A 20,572-nucleotide genomic window follows, 5' to 3' on the forward strand; every position below is an offset into this window, starting at 1 on the left:
GGTATTAAATGACCCAACAAAACAGAGAACTTTAGTCCTATTTCAATTATGAATGTCAATGAAAAAATATTTAATCATATTCTTGCAAACCAAACCCAAGAACCCATCAAATTATCATTCTCCATGATCAAGTAGGCTTCATTTCAGGGAAGCAAGGTTGGTTCAATATGAAAATCTATTAATGTAATCCACTATAAAAACAAACTCAAATAAGTAAATCACACGATCATCTCCTTGGATGCTGGAGAAGACGTTGACAAAATACAACACCCCTTCATGTTGAAAGTATTAAAGATATCAGGAATTGAAGGCCCATACCTAAACATAATAAAATCAATATATAGCAAACCAACAGTCAATATCAAATTAAATGAAGAGAAACTAGAAGTAATCCCACTAAAATCAGGGACAAGGCAACAATGCCCACTGTTTCCATATCTATTCAATATAGTACTCAAAGGTCTATCTAGAGCAATAAGACAAGAAAAGGAGATCAAAGGGATATGGAATGGCAAAGAGAAATCAAAGTATCACTATTTACAGATGATAAGATAGTATACATAAGCAACCCTAAAAATTCTACCAGAAAACTTTTACAGATGACGAAAACTTCAGCATCATGCCTGCATATAAAATTAACTCCAATCAGCAGCCTTTTTTATATAAATGATAAAATTAGAGAAATGACAAACTTCACAATATTCACAAATAATATAAGACATCTTGGGGTAACTCTAACTACACAAATGAAATATCTGTATGACAAGAACTTGAAGTCACCCAAGGAAGAAATTGAAGAAGGCCACAGAAAATGGAGAGATCTCCCATACTCATGGATTGGTAGAATTAACAGTAAAAATAGCCACTCTACCAAAAGCAATCTACAGATTCAATGCAATCCCTATCAAAATTCCAATACATTTCCTCAAATATATGGAAAGAGCAATTCTTAAATTTATCTGAAAAAAAACAAAAAAACTCAGAATAGCAAAAAACAATTCTTAAGAATAAAAGAACACCATCTCTGACCTCAAGCTGTACTACAGAGCAATAGTAATTAAAAACAGCATGGTATGTGTACAGAGAAATACATTGTTCAGGTTGGTCAGTGGATACAATTGAAGACCCGGAAATGAAACAACAAACTTATGGACACTCAATCATTGACAACGAACTCAAAAATATACAATGAGAAGAAAGCATCTTCAATAAATGGTGCTGATCTGACTGACTGTTGTAGAAATGAAAATTGATATACATTTATCACCTTATACAAAGCTCACATTTAAGCGTACAAGATCTCAATATATAACCAGATACAATGAATGTAATAGAAGAGAAAATGGGAAAGAGCTTTGAACTTATTGGCACAAGGGGAAATTTCCAACAGAACTCCAATGGCTCACACTCTCATATCAAGAATTGATAAATGTGTCGTCATGAAACTGGAATGCTTCTGTAAGGCAAAAGGCACTGGCAATAGGACAAATTGGCAACCTATAGATTGGGAAAATATATTCACCCACCTTACATCCAATAGAAGGGTTAATATCCAATATTATTTTCAAGATTAATATATATCAAGAAATTAACCACCAAAAGACCAAACAACCCAATCAAAAAAATGAGATGTAGAACTAAACAGAGAATTCACAACAGATGAATCTCGAAGGACTGATAAGCAATTAAAGAAGTGTTCAAAGTCCTAAATGATCAATAAAATGTAAATTAAAATGATACTGAGATTCCACCTTACACTAATCAGAATGGCTATGACCAAAAATTTAGGTTGCAGCACATGCTAGTGAGGATGTGGAGAAAGGTAAACATTCTCCATTGCTGGTGGGATGGTAAACTGGTACAACCGCTCTGGAAATCAATTTGGAGGTTTCTCAGAAATTGGAAATAGATCTACCTGATGACCCGGCTAAACCACTCTGGGGCATATAACAAAAATATGCCTGACCATGACACAGGGGAACATATTCTATTATGTTCATAGGGTCCTTATTTGTGATAAGCAGAAATTAGAAACAACCCAGTTGTTCCCACAATGGAAGAATGGATACAGAGAATGTGGGTCATTTAAACCATGGACTACTACCCCGCTATAAAGAATGAGGACATCCTGAGTTTTTCAGGCAAATGGATGGAAGTAGAAAATATCAAGAGTGAGGTAACTCAGACCCAAAGGGACATGCATGATAAGTACTCACTAATAAGTAGAAATTGGCCAAAAATATACAAAATACCCAAGACACAATCCATAGGACTCAAGAAGGTTAACAAGTTGAAGGGCCACATAAGGATGCTTCAATTTGACTTGGGAGGGAGAAGAAAATAGTCACAGGGCAGATGGAGGGAGAGGTGTGGGCAGGAGAGAGGAAGCGGGGAAGGAGGGAACATGATCATGGAGGCAGGGGTTGGGTGGAGAGAATAGAACTGAAACACTGAGGGCCAGCAGAAAAAAAAATGGGAATAGGCAACCTCAGGAGGTAGGAGGTAGGGGGAACCTCTTGAATGTACCAGAGACCTGGGAGGTGAGAGTCTCTCAGGACTTAAAGGGATGGACCTTGGATGAAGTTCTCTGCAGTGGCTGAGGGGAAGCTTGTAGAGTCCATCTCCAGAGCCACTGTCAAATCTCCTGTAGAAAGACTCCCTGCACAAGACTTCCAATCTCAAGCCCATCCCAGTCAAGCCAAGGCCTATCCCTTGCGGGACCAGCCAGAGCTCCAGCTCCTTTCCCCTCTTCCCTGAGATAGATCCAGACCGCAGGCCCCCACTTTGTTCTCAGCTCTTCAGTGGCTTCGAGAGGTGCCTGAGTGCCCAAGAGCCTGAGAAACACACAGCCCAGCGTCCTTGCGTTGCCCCAGCACCCTGAGGCAGCTCTCACAGTGTCCATGTCCTGTGCTCCCTCTCCCACCCCTAGAGCAGTGCCCCTGCAGCTTCCTACAGCCAGACACCCGCCCTGCTTTGAGGTGGGTTAAGCACGGTCAACTTCCCATATCCTGCCTCCCAGAGCAGCTGAGCCCCGTGGAGAAGCAGATGTAGAAGCAGGACCCCAACTAACCTAAAATATATTGCTATGCCCTAAGATCAGCTTATCACTCATCCCTACCAGAGAAGCTTGTTCATGTTGAAATGTAGTAGTTGGTAATGCAGAAACTTGATTGTGTTAGTTTACTGTATGTAAGTGACTCTCTCGCTCTTCAATTGTACAGGGATAAATTTTATCCTATTGAAAACTGGTTCCCTAAAGAACTATATTAAACATGTTTACTTTTCTAAAACTATATATAGTAGGGTCACTATGTAATTTAGTAAATTTTAAATTTGGTCATAGTAAGGGATACCACTAATATTTTCTCCCACAATAAGAATGGGAAAAGGATAGACAACAACCTCACTATTATAAGTAGTTAAATATTGAAGATTATAAATATGACAATGTAGAAACCAAATATAAATCTTTCTATCTAGAGTTTTAACATATTAGAAAATCTACCATTTATATTTGACTTCCAGTGAGAGGAAACGTTTTTAGAGGGACTTCTTCAGTTCAAATAGATACTAAACACACTGCTTGGGCATGGCTTGGGGCTACATCACATCTTTATCTCTACAGGTGCCTCTTTCACAGCATAAAAGACTATTGTTCTGAAATCCCATGTTTAATATCCGCCAAACCTTAGCTTTCTATTTCTCTGAGAATTGGGACTGTTTTAAAAATATTTAAAAATATTTAGAAAAATATTTCTAAAGATCAAAGACTATTCACTCCCCAAAATATCTTCAATAAGTCATCAAAGTTATCTCCCCTGTAGTGTTTTAGATTATCTTTGTTTTTCACTACTACTGTTTTAACTGAAAGTTTTATGTCTCAAACCAAGCATCTAGAAAATAAGTAGTGAAAGTTGTGTAGTAGTCAGACTCCCAGGACATAGCTACATATTACATTGTCAGGCTGGACTTCTAAAATGGTTATTGTATTATTTTATAATTATTGGTAAGTTTGGGGAAATGGTAGCTTGTTCAATTGAATAGAAAATTCTTTTAGTTTTAACTGGGAAAATAAAATAATTAATTCTATGAAAATCATGATTTTCATTGCTGATTTCGGCTTTTGCTACCATATTTTGTTCTTGTATTTTTCTTTATTATATATCACTGATTCATTATTAGAAGTATACCTACAAGGAAATAAAAGAAGAAATCATGAAGCAGTAAATTCAATGAATATTCTAAGTCCATACTGCTGCTTATCTAATATAACAGTGTGTTTTTATTCTGATGTGAGATGGGAACATATCACATGTATGATGCCCTCTATTGCTCTAATTTTCTGTATTATACTAGCTTAGGAAGTATAATTCACCTGATTTATTTCCATCTATAAGATCTTAATAGAAACAATGAAATAAGCTTTAATCAAATTAATTTTACTTATGAATGTCATGCATGTGAATCATAATTCAATTGATGAATTTATAACAGTAGAAAATACTTAAAGATGAATTGATATAGGTAGTTCTGGTAGGACAGTGGATGATGAGATAACATCAGTTGTGCAGGGTAACCTTCAGAGAGATTTGTTTCCTGTTATGGTCAAGCTTTGACATGAAGGAATTATTTTTAATATTATTTTCTTAAATACTCACTCAGAAACCTTATGTGGTAATACTGTGCCATGTTTGGTCTGTGTACTCTCCCAAAATACAATATCATACTTTTAAAAGTATTTGCTTTACTAAACTTTGCCAAGTGTGTTATTCTGGTATTTTAAAATTCTTTAATACACGAGGAACTCTTCATACTACATAAACTAAACATTATTTTTGTGCAATATGGTTTTAAAATTTATCTTAATTTTATATACTTGGGTGTTTTACCTACGTGTATGCTTGTGCACCACATAGATGTGTGGTATCTAGGGAACCAGAGTATAATGTAGGATCATCTGAATTGAGTTCAACTTGTCAGCTGAAATGTGGGTGCTGGTAATTAGAATCAGGTCTTCTGAAAGAACAATCATTAATTGTTCTTCACCACAGCACCATAGCTCCAGTTCTGAGCTATTCAATATGATTTAATATTAAAAGGGCAATCATATGAATTATAGTGTATGGTAAAATATATCTAGGAAGTTGGCTATTTTTGTTATATGTTTTGTAAAGATTTTGTCATTAATTATAATGAAACCAAGACTGTCTTAGACACATCTTTCTACAGTATCCACAATTGGCTCCAATGCTGGTTGTAAATTCAATGAAAGTGACCAAGTGACATCAGCGATAAAGCAGAGAACTTTGATCTTAAACAATAGGAGAACCTGGATTTTGAAGAAAATTCTGACAAAGTCCAGTAATACAAACTCAAATATCCTTCTGCTCTGATATGTAAAGCAAATGCTAATTAAAAACAAAATAATTGCATGAACATCTGGACATATGCTGAGGATATATGTCATGTCATGCCCAATGAGGAACTGTTCTTATTCACATAATCGATGTTGTTTATAAATTAGAGAAACATTCTTAAGAATTTATAAGGCATACTCACTTCAGCCTGAGACATATGAAAGTATTTTATTAGTGTAACTATAAGTAATTAGCTTCATATTCATACTGAGATTAAAAATACAATCTCACCAGTAAGAGTAGACTATGACAGGCACTACTGAGCATACTTTACAGTACAGGCGATTAAAAGATACCAGTGTTTCCCCATCCCCCACAGTCTTACCATTTCCAAGATCTTAAGATACTTTATGATGGGGATCTATGTATAATATGGCAGACATAAATAAATTCAAATAAAATTTATGAGGCAAATCTACTAGCCAGAAGAATTTATTGTTATATGACTTCATATTAACTAAGGTTTTGAGTGTCCTGGCACCCAGAGCCAAACAAGAATTAATGACTAGTATAAGAATACAAACTTTTTCTAGAGGGAAAAACTCTTTCCCTTGATGTGAGGTTCTCTGAAGGATATGTTCAAGGTCTTTCTGACTGGGAACATTGACTAATGTACAGAGATAATGTTTTAGGAATGATTTTATAGCTGATGCAGAAGCCACCTGCACATGGTTGTTCATTGTGTCAACCCTCAATAAAATCCAAGGACATGACTTTGAAAAACATCACCTGATCCTATTACATTTTTATGTATGCATTCAAACTTCATTCTCCAATGTTTTTAAAAGAGCCAAACACAAGATCATTTCCCTTAGGATTTCACACAAAATACTTCTCACCAAACAGAAATAACTAACCCGGGCTCATAGGTACTCACAGAGACTGAACAGACAACTAGGGAACTTGCATGAGACTGACCTAGGTCCTGTGCATATATGTTATATCTTCTTGGGAAACTTGTAACAGTCCAGGCAAGGGCAAGACTCTCTTGTCTGTTTTTGAGATCATTTTACTCAAGAAGGGTTGCCTCATCTAGCCTTAATACAAAAGGAAGAGCTTAGTTTTACTTCGACTTGTTATGCCATGTTTAGTTGATATCCATGGGAGACCTACTTGCTTCTGAAGATAAGCAGAAGAGGAGTCAGTAGAGGAGAGGCAGAGAGGAGGTTGGGAGTTTCTGGGAGGAGAAGAGAAGGCAGAATCTGAAGTCAGTGTGTAAAATAATAATAATAAAAATTCAAAAGATTCATTACAAATTTGATATTGCATATTGTTATATTAAGATACAGTTGCATTCCTTATATGTAGAGCATAGGTACAACTTTAATGTAAGATAAATGCATATATTGATTTAACACTTGCTGCATTTCAATAGGTACTTTTTGTAGGAAGTTGAATATAGAGATAATGATAAAAAAAATCAGATCCTGGTAAAGTTCATGTTCAATGAAATAGATAGCATTCCTTGCCTGTGCTGAGAAGGGAGGGTACCCACACCACTATTAGGAAGTGCTGTGGTTAATTTAGTTAATTAAAACAATAATTCTTGGCATTCACATCAACTGGAAATTAAAAGTTCTGTATAGAAGAATATGTGGGGCAGTGGGGAGGCAAGAGAAAGAAACAGCTGCTGCTTAACTAAAGCAATTATGCATCTGTCTTCAAAAACTTACAAATCCATTTGTTTTAATATTTCAAATTTCCAAGTCTTTCATTTTGTAGAGATTGCCTGGGAAAACTCTAGTGACCTTTGCTGGAAGAACCCCGTAGGAAGATCTGAGAAGTGCTCTATTGCTGATAACAAGTGGATGCACACTTGTTCGATTTTCTGTTTGTTTGTTTTACATTTTTGGCTGCTTATGTACTTAGGTCACCCCGTGTTCAGTGTTTCATTTTGGAATTCTCTGATTTAACCTGCAAATTTATATAATTTCATGAATTATATAATATATTGAAACTTAAATAGGAACCATCAAACTTTTTACCATTAGTATTAAGTAAACATCATATGCAAAAATAAATCTACTAGTGTTGTCCGTGAGTCCTAAGATGTGAGAGTGAAAAATCATAGCTAATTTGAGTGACCAGTTTAGAACCAAGATATGGTCCTTCCACTTTCCTTGGTATAGCTTCTCATTTTGTCTGTGGCAGAAGGTTACTACAAACAAGGAATACATTTCAACTAATTGAATTGGAAGAAGACTGTAGCATACAGAGAGAGAGAGAGAGAGAGAGAGAGAGAGAGAGAGAGAGAGATTTTGGTGTCATAAAGACTCATTGACAACACATTATATTATGTTATATTATATTATAGTATAGTATATTATAGTATAGTATAATATTATTGGACTTAGAGGATGTGTGATAGTTAAGGTAAAGTGATATGTAAGAGAAAAGGAAACTTCACAACTTTCTAAAGTGAAACTGGTCCCATGGATTTCTGGAGAATCTCTGGGGTGTGGCTGCTTACAATAATTGGCCTGATTCTTACGGTGTGTGTTACCCATAATTTATGATGAGACAGGTAAGAAAACTAAATCACTGAAGAACATAGCTACTTTCCTATGAAGATTAGCATGCAAATATATCCTTCTTGTGGATATTCTCCCCTTCCTTAGACATTGTCAGCATCCTAACAGCTATGGTGAGGTGCCAGAGGCTGGGGTCAAGGTTTGCACCACTCTGAGTATGATCAAATGACTTCCAGGATTAGTTTCAGTGAGACAGCTTTATCTAGGGTGAACTAGGGCTATATGGATCTTGAGGAGTGAGTAGGAATTTCCAGGGTGGGTGTAAATCTTCAGCTGAGGCTGAAGTTCTGCGAATACCTCATTTACATGAAGAGGAGTACCAATAACATGCTAGACATATTCTTATCTGGAGAGAGGAAGTTAAGCCTGTAATCTGGCCCATAATCTGTTCATAGTCTTTCCTCAGTGGTTTTTGAGGTTACAGGAGAGAAGAGCTGATTGGTTATAACACAGGACCTAATTATCATATGGTGAGAAAGGCCGAGAGGGATATATGTGTTGAGTCATGCAGCACTTACTGGAATCATTGTGCAGGGTCATCCTCTAGATAAGATCAGGCAGAGAAAAAGAAGCCCCACTGACAAAGGGAGTACCCCATTTGTGACAAGCTCAGAGAGATTATCCAGATATGATGGACTGCTACCTTAATAGCAGGGTCTTCAAACACTTCTCACCCCCTTCTCCAAAAACATACAATTATCTTTCATATACTATCATTCCTGCACTTCTGAGAAGGCAGCAGAATAATCCTATTCCAATCCTGGTCTGATTTGATTTATAATATAGATGCATCATGAGTGATTGACTACATATTTTTCTCTTCTTATTTCTAGCATTCTCTGACAGGGGAAAGAGATGGAGTCTGTCAGCACATAATATTTGAGAGGTCAGATTAAGACAGTGAGGAGTTCGTTCTTCAGGCAAATATATCACAAGACAGAATGGGATTTTCATTGTCCCTAGTAGATAGATCTATAGTGCAACAAATTAGACACTTTCAAAAGAGGTGTGGAAGAAGAAATCAGAAAAGTGGGGAAAAAAGCCTTTCCCAAATAATAGGCACCTCACTATGGAATATATAAAGAGGACAAAGTTTTTTTTTTAAAGAAAACAAATACAGTGTAGATAATTAATATAATTTGTCTTTCTCAATGGACATGGAGATATTGTATATAAGTAAAAAATTAACATATTTACAACCTTATTCATTTAAACCTACAGTAAAGAAATATAATGATCAGGAAGGGCTCAAGAGGAAATCAGGATATAAATCAGACTAGTGAGAATAAACTCACTCCTAAATTTTGCTCCCATCATTTTGAAGATCATGACAAAACACATTTATATTCCCTTATAAGATCTTCAGAATCCAAGGAAACTGTAAGCCAAAAGAAGCATTCAAGTAAATGCAGACATTGCTTTTAATACGAGAAAAAGGTTTCTATCAAAGTCGAGTTCTCTTTTGAAGGGATAGAAGGCATGTTCTGATGTGCATCTGCAATGTATCTGTGGCACAGCCACCTACACTGCCAGCATATTTCAAAGGGCAACTCAGGTGGTGTTAACCTGCAATAGAGTGGAAACTACAAAGATTTTGATTTTCGGAGAAAGGTCTTGAGTATTTGTATATTGCCTCATTGTGTCTTAGTTTAGTATCTAGTAAAAGAAAGAACAATTATGTCTTCCAGGGCACGCACAGTCTATTTGATTCTAAGTGTGTACCTAGGAAATATGTTTCTTTGTCCATGAATATCTCTATAAATTTCTACCTCACAATACCATTGCATTAGTCTTGTCACATTTCATATAATATTTAATAATAAGCATAATCTATTTGTTTTAGGATCACAAGAGCATTTGTAGATGTTCTTCAACATTAAGTACTTTCTCTTCCATTTCTTGCCCTCAATTTTGCTGAACTCCAGGACTTATGGATCTTCTTAAGTCTCCTTTCTTTTCTTCTATACAAAAATCTTGGCAACCATGGAAATAGTCCAGACTGCTCCTTTTCTACCCATTGAGTTAATCAGTGACAGGAATAGGACAGCATCAAATACTCCACATCTGTTCATTTTATAAAAAAAAAACCACATACTTCAGCCTACTGCCTTGTAGCTGTTTCAGTAGAGAATCCCTTGGAAGTAGTAATATGGTTTATAGTGATCCAACATTTCACAGAAATAAAGGAGAAGCCAAATTTCAGAATGAAGGCCAGCAGAATCGTGAACAGCAGTGGTAGGTATATTGTTTATTTGGACTACCAGAGTGATTTGGTTTGATTTCACATACTGGCATCCAACAACTTTCAGTTCTCTGGCATGTGAATAAAGAACAGACTGCAGGAGAGCATATAGAAAGGAGACAGTTGGGTTGAGCAGTAGATGAGCAGCACAGGTCCTCTTCCTAGGTGACACCGTTCCTAGTGACACACAAAAAGGGAGGAAGGAGAGCAAGTACATAAAGACAAAGACATTGGTCTTCAAGGAAAGGTAGGGCATGCTGGGTAATTAATAATTATTTTCTCCTATTAACAACATTCTGTGTTTGTGATTTTAATTTCTTTCATTTGAATAAGTATGTAGCATGTGGTTTTAAACACATAGATATGTTGCCTAAAGAATTATACTGGGGACTGGAGAGATAGCTCAGTGGTTAAGAGCATTGACTGCCCTTCCAAAGGTCCTGAGTTCAAATCCCAGCAACCACATGGTGGTTCACAACCATCTGTAATGGAATCTGAGGCCCTCTTCTGGTTTATCTGAGGACAGCTACAGTAAACCCATATATATATATACATATATATATATATATATACATATATACATATATATACATAAATCATATATATATACATATATATAATAAACCTTTAAAAAAGAGAATTATAGTATTTTCTAATTTGTTTACTTTGTCACTGAGTTACTTTGTTCTTCTCCATTCTTATGTAGTACTCTATGGTATAGCTACATTCAACTTACTTATTGATGTTAGAGATCATCCTTTAATAACATTTAGTTCTGACCTGTTATAAGCAATGCTATAGTTTCTCGTGAATGTGTTTACTCAGTGTTAACCACTCATTATCGTCTCAAGCCTTTGATATGACAGAATTACAAGGCTACAGAATATATGCATATCAAAATGAACTTACTAGCTCTCCAATGCTTTCCAATAAGTTTACCAGTTTACTTCTTGTATTGGTCAATCTTCATTCTTGGCTTAACTGTATTTAGGCTAGCCATGAAATTGTTAATTTGGGTTTTACAGAAAGATTTTTGTAACTATTCTGTAAACATATACCACACACATTTTTTAATGATAAGAAACAAAATCCATTTTCCTGGAAGCAAACTGCACACGCATTTTCAGAAATATTCTTATTTCACATTTAACGACTAAACATAAAATTTTATTATTCTTTTTCTAATAAAACAGGAGAAAAATCACTGTCATTTATGTTTTACTTTACATAAAGCTATAATAATGTTGAGAGTATTTATTAATCATCTAATTGCATTGTGACTGATAACATTTTCTTTGTCCAACAGTAGGAAAAATCTAATGAGTACCCTTTCTAACATGACTTGATCGATCCATACCTGGATACAGGAGCATGGGTATACAAGCCCCACATTGATTAGCTCAGCTTGGGGCAACAGAACAGGGCTGACTTGCAGCTCTTCCTGCTTTATTCTTAGCATCTGTTGGTTTCCTGGACAAGAACCCTGATGATTTTCCTTTTGTTACATTGATTTCTGTGAGGTCAGCCAAACCATCCTGTTGTCGCAATCTCTATTAGAACTCCAGGACCAAAAAAAGAGAAATAGACATCTTTGAACATGAAGGCTGTGTGTTTACAGACACACCACATTGTTGACTGGTAGACTGATTTACTATATGGGAGAGAAAGTACTGTATAGGAAAAATGATTTGAAAGGAAGTTATTTATCTATTGGCAAGTCCTGAGGACACTTAGGAACCTTCTTCACACAGTGCTTATGAACTCAGTAAATTCAGAGAGAAACATCTAGATTTTTAGACTTTTTTTTCTTTAGCTCCTAGTGTTTCTATCTAAGAAAGAAATGGTTAGAGCATTTTCATACCATATGGTCATGAAAGACCCTTCCTCGCTTAGCTAATAATTTGGATCTTTTAAATAGGCACCATTCGAAGGAATAAAAAGCTTCTGTCTGGCTTGTATACCCCTGCCCTTCATTAGTGTAGTTACTCTGAAGCCTTGAAAATCATAGGAATGTCTTCACCTGGTTCAACTTGGTTCAACTTTTCACATGCAAGAATACAAAGTCTAGAATTTTAAAAATCTATGCAAGACATAGGAGGGTCTTCACCTTTCTTCTGCAAAGCAGGACAATCAGAAGTCAGCGTTAGTTAACACTGTGATGAATCAGAGTGTGTCTTTACCCAGTCTTCACTTGTCCTTCATAATACGAAAACGATTACCTTCCATGAGAAAAATCTTAGAACTACCAAGAAATACATTTTCCTTCTCTTATGGTGATTTACCTATGTTTTCATTACAAAAGTCATGACTATTTTCATTCATCTGGAAATAGTTATGGAAGAGAGTAGACATTGAACATACATGTACAGAGAAGACATGCTGTTACTATAATGCAACTTGAGGCACTTGAAATGAGCAAAGAAAACAATACATGTGCAAGTGTTTAAATATGCATAATAATAAAAGTTTGATGAATGATGGAACAATGAGCTACAAAGTTTATGGGAACAGAATCTTCTAAAAGGGAGTTTCTCTGAAAATTCCAGAGTGACTCAAACCATGTAAATTTAGCTCATCTTATGACTTAGAAAATGCAAGCAACAAGATTGCTGTCATTCAAGTGGTCAAATATTTAGTTTCACTTAAATTATTATTAGACGAAGAATGACTTACTCCAACTTAATTTTGAACAGTTTTAAAATTCTAGATTTTGTATTCTTGCATGTGAAAAGTTGAACCAAGTGACTTCTAGACATGTCCTTTGCAGAAGAAAAGGAAGGAAAAGAGGAGACATGTATGAAATGAAAAAGGCCCATATAACTTAGCCATATTTTTCCAGCTTTAGAACTCTTCAAGGACTGATCATTTTGACAAAGATATTCTGAATGTAGAAGACATGGTATTTTATCTTCCAGGGCTGATGTCATCCAACTGTCTATGATAAACTCTATGGGAAGAACAATGAACAGAAAAGACAGCACAGGATACTTACATTCACTATCCTCATTCAAGAGAGGGAGGGAGGGAGAGAGAGAGAGAGAGAGAGAGAGAGAGAGAGAGAGAGAGAGAGAGAGAGAGAGAGAGGCAGAGACAGAGACACAGAGACAGAGACAGAGAGACAGAGACAGACAGAGAGAGAGAGAGAGAGAGACAGAGACAGAGACAGAGAGAGAGATTCTAGGAAAATAGGTGTGAGAGATTCACACCAGAAACAGAAGAAGGTAATCATATGAAACTGAGAAACAGGTAACCCAGCCATGTGGCATGACTTAGAGTAAAATACATGGGTAATTAATGTATGACTTAGTCAGGGAGCAGAGCCAAAGCCATTAGCCTGAGCACTTATTTTCATATAAGGAGTCTCAGAGTTGATATTTCTGGGAACAAACTGGACAGGTGGAAAACATGACGTTACAGATAGATTTTACTACAAACCACAAAATTCTAGAGAAAGAAGTTGAATTATGTCTGGTCAAAAGGAGATGAGGTTGAAACAAAATGTTGTTACTTACTGTGAAGAACAAAGAGACTCTTACTTTCAAAGGCCATGGCAACATCGGGAATTGGAAGCCTACCTTACAAATAAGAGCTGCCTTCCACCTTAATGTCCATGAAAACCAAGATCAATCTGTGGAAAGAAAACTCAGAGGAGATATCTTAAAATGTTTACAAGCATGTTAGTGTTACAAAACTGTTGTGCATGGTTTGTAAAATATTCATGAAAAGAAAATAATACATGCTAAGTTGCCTATAAAGTGAAGAGTGTTTTCCCCAGTGAACCACAGACTGTGGTAGTTGGAAGGAATTGAAAAAGCATAAAATTCAATACCTTTTGTTAGTAGGAGGAGACAAAGAGAGAAGTGGTTTAAGCCTAAGGGTGAGGTAAAGTGTTGGATTCAGATAAAACAGAGGACTTCTGTGTTCCTGACTTCCAACTAATGGTATCTCCTCATGTTATTGACACAAGTGCCAAGGCAAATTGCTATGTTGAGTGGTACCTAAGGCCTGGACTTTATCCCAAGAGCTCTCCTTGTCCCTTCGTGTAAGATACTTGTGGGAATCAGTTATATGATTTAATGGAAAAAGTGGTCTCATTTCAGGATTAGAGGAGTCCTAGACTAGTCTTGATTTCAAAATTCCTGACCGATTAAGTTTGACCTCTTGTACACATAAACACATAGAAAAGGTACCAGTGGAAGTTAGAAAAGGTGTTTTATAGCTAAATCAGGAAGATAAAGAAATTAGTGTATTCAGCCTGTCTTCAGAAGTATAGATCTGAGCTCTTCCAATGCTAAAACTAATTGCTCTCCGTTGAATTAATTAATTAATATAAATCCAGGCAGTACATTCCACTACCCACCCTAATGGTGGGAATGAAAGACAAACACACTGCCGTTATATATTGATGAGCCTTAAACAACACAGTAGCTGAGCTACTTCCTACACTCCAATCTGTTTTTTTTTAATTTGGATATTTTATTTATTTGCATTTCAAATGCATCCCGTATCCTGGTTTCCCCTTTTTAACCCCCATATCCCATCCCACTTACCCCACTTGTATGAGGGTAATCCCCCACCCACCCTCTCCCACCTTGCCTCACCTCCGTGGCGTTCCTCTACACTGGGGCATCAAGCCTTCACAGAACCAAGGGTCTCCCCTCCCACTGATGCCAGATAATACCTCTTCAGCTCTTTCAGTCCTTCCCCTAACTCCTCCATTGCGGTCCCTCTGATCAGTCTGATGGCTGGCTTCGAGCATCCGCATCTGTGTTGGTCAGAATCTGGCAGAGCCTCTCAGGAGACAGCTGTATCAGACTCCTGTCAACCTCCATGTTGTTAATCTACCACCTGCCAGCAATTCCAAGTTATTATTTACTAAACTCTGTATTCTATCTTGGCTGCTTTCGACCCAGGGGGCTGTCAAACTGTGCCTTGCTCTAAGGCATGCTTTCCTCGCTTCTTCAGAAGGCAGTCATGCCTCTCTGTCCTGTACTATGCAGCCTCTCCTCTCCTCCACACTCTTCTGGATTTGCCCTCCTCTCTCCTCTTTCCAGGTACTATTCCAAAACCCAGATCTGTCTGTCCTTTCCAGCTATTGGGTGTTGGTATTTTATTTACCAATCAGAACCAACTGGAGGTAGGTTCCCAGAAGCTACATGCAAATACTCATATAAGCACTGGGGGGGGGGCAAATTAACATTAGAATATAAGCATCATTGGGCCAAACCTATTGCAGCTCTCATCTAAGAGGATATTAAATGTTATCCTATAGCTATTTTTTACTGATCATATTGGAACAGTTAGGCCTTGTCTATGCCCCCATTTGTTCTGAAATAGTGACAAAAAGGTTATCTATTTATGAATTAATTCCTAAGCCTTAGCCTAGGCTTGTTCCCAATAAGCTAGTAAGTAACATAATCACCCCATTTATAGTAATCTAAGTTCCGATACATGGATGGTTACCTCTCCTCAGTTTCATATGTCCAACTTCCTTTCTGTCTTGGTGGTGAACCTCTCACTCCTAATTCTTTCCCAGAGTCAGTCTCTCTCTCTCTCTCTCCCTCTCTCTCTCTCTCCCTCTTTCTCTCCTGGATGTCCTACCTTCTATTGTACCTTCTCCTATAGGCCTTAGTATATAGTGCAAAAGAGATTATTCCTACCCCATGTTCTAGAAACATAGATATGTTTACTTCAAATTCCATGTTCCGTAATATTTTAGTTTTATAGAACAAATAAATACAAGGCAAGGCAAAAACATTGGTTGGTACATCAGAGATGGATTTATAGTAAGATGGGGGAGGCCTTTCTATAGACCTAAGATGTTATTTGACAGCATTGTTAACTTTTGTGTTGGTGGCACCAATGGATCTGTCAATAGATTCTAAAAGTTTTAGTTCATAGTCACAAGATGTTAGTCTGACACAGGGATGGGCAAAGAACGGCAGTCCCTGGGGATTAAAACTATCCAAGATAAGGTCATTGGCCACTATGCCTCCAACGTCTCAAACTCTCCACAGTATTGAAATTCTAATCAGTTAACCAGTCTCTGCAGATATAGCTTCCTTTCAGGAGTTTTCACTCACATGCCCTAAGTTCAGATCAGAGTAGGGAAATGTGTATACAGGAGGGTGGAGTTTGCATCATTAATAATCTTGATCATGTTCTTTAAGATTATATAAAATTGGTTGTTTTATTTACTTATTTTTAGTGTGGTGTGCTAGTCTGTTTTATGAAGCTAACATACACTAGGGTCATATGGGAAGACCTCAACTGAGAAAATTCTTCTATAATTGTTCTGTAGGCAAGTCTTTAGGATAATTTCTTAACTAATGCTTGATTTGGGAAGGTTCGGTCCATTATGTATGATGTCATTCCTTGGACAGTGACCCTAAATTATAATGGAAAGCAAAACAAGTAAGTCATGGGAAGGAATCCAGTAAGTAGCGTTTGTCCATAGTTTCTTCACTGACTTTACTCAATAAGGGACTCTGATTTGGTTGCGAAATTAAAGAAACCCATTTTGTATTTGTTTATAATGTTTAATCACAGCAAGAGAAGTCAAACTAGAGCCTCTCCTGATTTTTTTTCTGTAATGAGTTAAAAATGTATTCAGAGTAAATATAGTTCTCAGAATCATCAGAAGATCTATGTAAAGTTGTAATCATTTTATTAACCTTCTAATTAAATTAGAAAAGAAAATCAATAGCAAGCTTAAATGTCCTGTGATATGCACGGGTCCCTGATTGTAGCCACTCAGCCTTTAATATGGGGTTGGGGTTGGGCCTGGGAGAGAATAGGTGATACAGACATAATTGATATTGAAGAATGTTCAGATTTTATTCATATTTATAACATGCAATATACATGTATACAACAGCAGTTAATGATACCAGGGATCAGGAACTTGAAAGAGAGCAAGGGAGTGAATACATTGCAAGTTTGGATTGAAAAAGAGAGGGAAATGTTGCAGTTATATTACAATATCAAAAATAAAAGAAAGTTACAAAATAATATATCAGAAGGAATAAATGAGACACAATGTCTCCTTTGCTTTATAATCCTAATATGCTTCAAACATTCTCCAGACACCTTTTCTCTCTAATTGTGCCTAATCTGTATATCTATGGACAGCTGGCATCAGCATCTGTAATTCTTTTATATTTATAGGGGCATTAGAAATCATTTTATCGTGTTTTGTACTTTTTTGTTGTCATTGAAATTTGCAATGAACTTGCACTCCACATCATGAACAAAGCATAAAGTTAGAAAATGGCTTCTCACCTATGTACAAAGGTACTGTGAACACTTGTCATCAATCCTTAAATAATAGTCAGAAAGAAGTATCTTACTAGAAAAAGTATGTATTAGAAAAATGTCTTCCCTTTTAAACTAACCTTAGACATAGGAAACTGAGATAGAAGAAGGTAATGCTTTTATTCAGAAGAAAAGTCAATTTGTTCCAGGTTTGGACAATGGTTGTACCTGCTGATGCCTAGACTGAGATTTTCGCCGTGCACAGTCTAAGCCATTGGACCTGTTTTTGTCTATCAAACAGTTCTGGTTCTTTCTATCCTGCTTTTAAAACTGTTCATTATCTGTCTCAAGAAAAGTAAAAAGATAAAACAGAGCTTCTATTATGAATGTTCCTTTAATATAATTAAACTATAAGGAAATACAAGAAAAGTAAACTTTGCGTGAATGCGATGAAATTCTGTTGGTGATTGGAAAATGCCCTTCTCCATATTCTCAGATATTTGGGCACCTGGCCCACAGCTGTGGCAAAATAAATGGAAGTCTAGATGATGTGGCTTTGATGGAGGAACTTTGTCACTCAGAGTAGTAGGTTCAGAGGTTTCAAAGCCTTCAATCATTTCTTTCTTTCTGTGCTTCATGCTTGTATTTCAAGAAGTGAGCACACAAATTTCTGCATACATGGCTTTCATCACACAACTCAGATTCTATTCCCCTGGACCACAATCCAAATAAACTCCGTCATCTGTAATTTGCTTTGGTAATGACATTCTATCACAGTAGTAGAAGGGCAACTAATACATTAATAGTGATGATTAGTTTTGACTGTCAACTTGAAAAATGTAGAATTATCAGAAACAAGAATCTCAATGAGTAATTTGCCTATAGCTATGTCTGGGAGGATGTTTCAGTTGGTTTAATTGATGTTAGAAGACCCATCTGTAATGTATGTAACATAATTCTATGGCCTGGACCCTAGACTAAATTAAAAGGAGATAGTAAATTGAGTTCTTAACATGTATACATTCAATCTTGGTTTTTGTCTGCTGTTCAATATAGATGCAACTAATTGCTTTGTGTTTCTGCCCTGACTTCCCTACAATGAAGGTCTCTAATGTAGAATTGTAAATCAAATAAATCCTTTCATCATTAATATACTTTTTGTCAGAGTATTTTATCAAGGTAACAGAACCATGCCTAGACACTAAGGTACTTCCGAAAGTTAATGTTTTAGAGATCAGATCCCTGGACTGAGATCATATTTTGAAGAACCCCAGCCTACAAGGTCCACCAGAAATCCTGTGATTTTCTTCCAGCTTTCTGCTTTTTGTTTTATTATTTTTTCTCTAGTTTTCTAGAGTTTTATCCACCTGTCAATACAACTATGCTTTATTTAATGTGCTATAGTGAAATAAAGACTAGTTTCCTGGTTTATTTTACCATAACCTACCAAATTTAATAATTCACATTAAAATCACTTCTTTTAGAATGACAATGGTTTATTGGAGAAGGAGGTGTGATTGATGTACCCTGTGATTCTCCAAGACAGATCAAAGACTTCAAACGCAACTTTTGTTGTAATGTTTATATACAAACTGATGGAAAATATAGATTTTACTCAAATCTATTTTTACTTTGTCGATCTTCTTAACACCTTAGTTTCATGAAGAAACAAAGTATAAACTAATTGGTCTAAAATTTAGTGCCCTTTATCATGACTAACTTTATTACTTTGAGAAGATTGGAGAATAGCCAAGAGATTTATAAGGCACACTTCTATGTGACAGATTTATAAGGACATTTCTTGTGACAGAGTCAATTGGATCGTGGGCACTTTGAGTTAATGCATGGTTTAATTCATTGGTGGACTCAATGTTTGAATGGGCATTATGGATATAGTGAAACTGAGAAAAATTAAGGCTAGTTAGAAGGAACAGAACACTAACTTGTGTCTAGGGATGCTATCTTGCCCTAAATTCTTTTACTACATTATTGATCATTGTTTTATGTTTGCCATTACTTAACGACCTCCTTCTCCGATTCTCCTATTGCTACTATGTTAGGCCAGCCACACAGGGCCAACTGAGCATTAACAAAAGACACCAAAACTATGAGTGAAATAAGTCTTTCCCCCTTAAAATAGTTTCCCTGCTGAGAATAGTGATTGCCATGTACAAAGCCGTTTTTTTTTAATTATAATTACTAACTGTCCCCAAGTCTAACAATGTAAGATATGGGAATAAGTATTGTAAGACATGAAGTAAAATGCATAAATAATATGCACAGTTGAAGTGAAACAGAAGGTGTGTATGCTTTAAATTACTGAGATGGCCTGGCAAACTTCTCCTGGTTGGTAAGGTATTGATATTATTCAGTCTTTTCTTATTGCTAATTACTACTCCCTGACATTTGACACATACTATATCAAAATTACTGGAAGAAAGGGAACTGTTTTCCTGATTGTATTCAAAAGGGATGGCTCCAGATCCTGAGGAGCACTCTCTTGGTTTGCACAGAATGTGTAACTCAACTGAGCACACAGAAAACTAAAACCATAGACTTTCCTAAGTCAGTTCTCTACAAGCATACTAGGGATTGCAGTGAGAAAGAAGTATGTCTCGAAGTTGATTCTATTAGAGTAATATTGGGCTATCCTTGTTTGTGTAAGTTGAATCTTCCCAGGAATGATATTTGATAGTAAAAAATAAAAGTCTCAAAAGTTCTATTCCTTTTAAGAAGAGTAGATATGAACTTTAAAAAGACAGTTGATGAAGAATGGACACTGGTAAAGTACTGATCAGCATTTACTCTGGGTTGGGGGTGGTAGAAATTATACATCCAAAGAAAAGGAACTCAATTCTATATAGTCAGAAACATATGAACCCAGCCAACATATTCAACATGTACATTATACCATTTTATATGCAGACTTCATCTTTTTAAATACCATTTAAACAAAACCCAGTTGTCCATAATTCCTCATGGATATCTACACCATGTAGTTTTGTTAATTCGCTTGCTTATAGACAAAGTCTTATTCCATATTCCAGGTGGGCCTTCAATTGACAGTTCCCAGCTTTCTGAATTCTGACATTACAGCATTCATCTAGATACCTGGCTTTAATGATTTT

Source organism: Rattus norvegicus, chromosome 5, assembly GCF_036323735.1.
Source record: "Rattus norvegicus strain BN/NHsdMcwi chromosome 5, GRCr8, whole genome shotgun sequence".
In the NCBI taxonomy this organism is placed as follows: domain Eukaryota; kingdom Metazoa; phylum Chordata; class Mammalia; order Rodentia; family Muridae; genus Rattus; species Rattus norvegicus.